The sequence below is a fragment of the Nelumbo lutea genome, chromosome 7 (assembly GCF_056320005.1).
Source record: "Nelumbo lutea isolate HS-2025 chromosome 7, American lotus-T2T, whole genome shotgun sequence".
Lineage (NCBI taxonomy): Eukaryota > Viridiplantae > Streptophyta > Magnoliopsida > Proteales > Nelumbonaceae > Nelumbo > Nelumbo lutea.
The window spans coordinates 37096819-37100859 of record NC_142690.1 but is presented as its reverse complement, the minus strand read 5'-3'; positions in this window follow the sequence as shown (position 1 = coordinate 37100859).

Genomic DNA, 4041 nt, shown 5'->3' with positions numbered 1-4041 from the left:
TTTGCCATTTTCTGATAAAAGAGCAAACATCAGTCCACAACCTAATTTGATTCATGTTCATTTCATAGATATGGATTTTAATCTACGATCCATTTCCATTTATTCATCTCTGAGATTTCCCTCCTTTCTTAGTGAAGGAGACAATGGGTTGTCTCTGGAAATGTGAGAAATCACATAGGGTGCATGGAGCCAACTGTTTCAGCTACATAACCCCACCATCTTTCTGTGAATGATCATATCCACTCATCATATGAGTTTTCCTTTTGACCTCTGTCAGACAAGGTTCAGAGCCGTTTTCAGGTAAACCGTTCTGTCCAGTGATTGCTTACCCATCATATTCGTGAACGCCAAGGTACTGTGAGAGAGTTCCAATTTTCTGGTGAAGCCCCTCCCACATCGGTCTATGACGCCCCTATAATCTTATGAAACACTTAGACAAGCCCAATAGCAAATGGATAGCCCATTTTCTAGTGCATTTCCTCATTACTAAAGGACTCATCCTCATGCTAATGATGGAAGGCCTTTAGAGAGTTCATCATATGAATCTCCCTATCCTATGCACTCATATTAGCTGGAGGGAACAGTTAATTACGCCCTAGTTTGATTTAGGTCAAACCAAAGTTGCTCCCACTGACTTTCATAAAGTCAGATTTCGGTGGGCCTTAAAACAGATAGGGTTCCTTACGATACCTCTTGATGAGGTGTGGGGCCCACCACTGAGGGAGGTCATCCAATGACCAAAAGGGACACCATGGCAATGATGTGCATTCAGCCATGGTGTGCGCAAAAGCCACTGTCGAACGAGCATGGGGCAAGCACTTATGGCCCATGTATGTAGCACATCACGCATCTAAACATCTCATGCAGGGATAAATTAATCAAATCAATTAATTATCTGTAAGGCCCCTTGGAAGCCCGTTTTAAATCCATAATATTAACCATTAATATTATCTAGGTATATGGGCTAAATTAGGGTTACCCAGTTCGGCCCATATAGCTTTATCCTTTGAAGTGGGCTTTTACCAGTTTTAACTATTTAAAATTGGGCCTTTATAGGTTGGGCCGAATTAACCATTTAATTAAATATCAATCCGCCGGCCCATTAGTGGGAAAATTAGGGCTGACTTTTAGCTTTGATTAAACCCTAGATTTGGTCCAAATAGTTTGAACCAATCTTGGTTCGAATAGGTCTAGGGTTTGATCTTTAATTAAATCTTTTATTCAAGAAAATAATCTAAAATTAAAGAACTGATAAAAGAAAATCAAGAATCAGTTAAACAGGGTTGTTCACACAATCCAACCTGCAAAACAGAGGTTAGATCACAATTTGCAGTTTCATAAACTGCAAATCGCAGATAGCGAATGTTCCATCTGTGAAATCTCCTTCTCTACGAAATCTCCCTTTCTACGCTGCCAACTTCGATCCAAAATAAAAATAAAAAGAAGTCCTATTTCTATTAATAATTACATCAGATTGAATGCCTATACATTGAGTCTAAAATAATAAAAAAATTTATTTACAGACCAAATGAAATAAATAAATCAAGAAACTGCAAATCTTGCAGTTCTCCCTACGCAAACCAAGAATTCGATCTCCTCTTGTACAAACAGCCCATAAATCAAAAAAATCATAAAGAACTATTCTAAACAATAATCAGATTTATATAAAATTAATTTCAGACTATTTGCCCATCAATTTTGGGAACAAATTTCCCAAAACCCATATCTGCGCAAATTAGGTAGAACGCCTTCTACCTATTTGCGTAGGTTCAGATCTGAAACAGAATGGTTCAAGATTTCAACCATGGCTCTGATACCACTGAAGGGATTGGATATCCATCACTTGGATGCCCAAAGACTGTGGAATAAGGGGGTGAATTTCAAAAATTTTTCTCTCCCTTCAACTGGGAATCGAATTCCCTAGTTAGAAAATCATATTTTCAATGATCATTCTTGAACCATAAACTGAACCAGATCTGAACCAAAAGGAGTAGGGAGGGATTATACCTGATATGGAGAAACAGTATCTCCCAATGGAGGCGTTCACGCCCAAGGAAGGATCCAAAATCTGTTGCCACTGAAGATGGTGCAGTGCAGGGTGGAGCAGAATCAGTAGTGTTCTTCCAAAAGAACTTGACCCTTTGCAAGAATCAACTGGATGACTTGTGAATACAACCCCAACCAATCTTTTCTCCAAAAGATAGGTATCAAGATCAAATCTTGATTTCTCACAAGAACTAGAGATCGAACTGCTAGAGGCAGCAGTTGCAGGAAGAAGGCGGCAAGAGAGTATTTGCAGGGTGCAGAATTCTCTCTTCTTGTAATCTCAGCTCTGAAGACAAGAGTGTCGGTTGCATGTCTAAAGGTTGCCGCCCCCTCCTCCTTTTATAATCTCAAAGGGATCAGTTCCTAATCCCATTAGGAGTTGCTAACCCAAATCATATTTGGATTAGAAGTCCCTTTAAGTGATAAGGGATAACCCTTATCTTATCTGCAGATTAGATCAACCATCTCCTAATCTAATTAGGAGGCTTCCAGATCTAAATCTTATTTAGATCTTGGACTCTCTAAGTGGATAGGGTCTGGGTCCAATCCTATCAGCTGATCCATCTCAGAATTCGCCCCTTTAAGTGACTAATCAAATTAGCCTAGTTCAAAATGGGCTTAAGGCCCATTTAAGGTTTTGTATTCATTTAGCCTTCCAAATTGTTGCCCGGTTGGGCTTCCTTGTATGGCGTGAGACCCTAACATTGATCTACACATCAGCCACATGGGTTCGGCCCAGCCTTTGTCACAAGGCCTGGTCGAATACACTGTTGTGGACAGTGCACCCCTTGAAAACCATCTCATGGTCTCTATGGGCCCAACACTTACCCTAAGTGGTCCCTAGGCCAAGCCACCTTGTAACACCCAGGGACTATGGGCAGATGCAAGATTAGCCCATCAGGTATTATCCTCAATGGTCTTACACTTAACCTCTCAGCCCTTAATGATCATGCACTGCCCGACAACAGAGGACCTCTCCCTCGGCAAGGAACAGTGTTGCATTCTCTACTTATATGGATCCCGGGGATTTAAAACCTTTTGTAAATCATTTCGAAACCATAATATATATACTTTCATATCGCATATAAAATATATTTTGCAAAAGAAATCTCAATGATTGAAATCGACTGCTAGCAGTCATGTTTTCCATCAGTGAGAGTGCATCCCCGATTATTACCTTTGTCCGACAAAGGGGCTGATCCTGTCACTATGATCACCCACTCAGATGAATTCTCAGACAGTCCCAACATACCTAGGTTTTGACCCCCACTAAGGATCTCACTGAATGGTATATCAAAGACGGCCCAATCCGGCACCTAGTGTAGTATCATAATCAAGTCTAGGGGTCAGCTGTAACTTTCCAGTTTTGCCCATCAATCTCCAAGGTCTAGAGCAATACTAGAAATCTGATCCAGTTCAAAGATTTAATTAATCCTACACTGTATGTGCCTAGGGTCTCGCCCTGGCAGCTGAGACAGGCCACCCCAACCGACTTGGTGGCACCACAGTGTCAGCCTTGTCAGGGTAGGTCTCCCCAGACCGACCCACTGGCTGTGAACGTTCTAAACTAACACCAGTCTCATTAAGTGTCCAGTTTAAGGGTATTACACAGAAACGTACCAAAGGAACATGAATCAAATATGCACTTTTATTCATTTACAATAGACTCATAAAGTACATCATTTTGATTGAAGCTAAGGGCATACAAAACTATCTAACAACAATCACATGGCATTTATTAAGTTTCCAAAATGATTTCAGCATTATACATAAGAAATCAAAGCCCATAAAAAAATCAAAATCCATTTTAAAGTTTCATCAAATATTTTCAAAAATCAAAACCTGTAAAAACTCAAAATCAAATAACTAATTTCAAAAAATTGAAACCTATAAAAAACCAAAAACAAAAAAAATCAAAATCCACCAAACTTTGATTTTTTATGTTTGATGCTGAAATCATTTTGGAAACTTAATAAAGGCCATGTGATTGTTGTT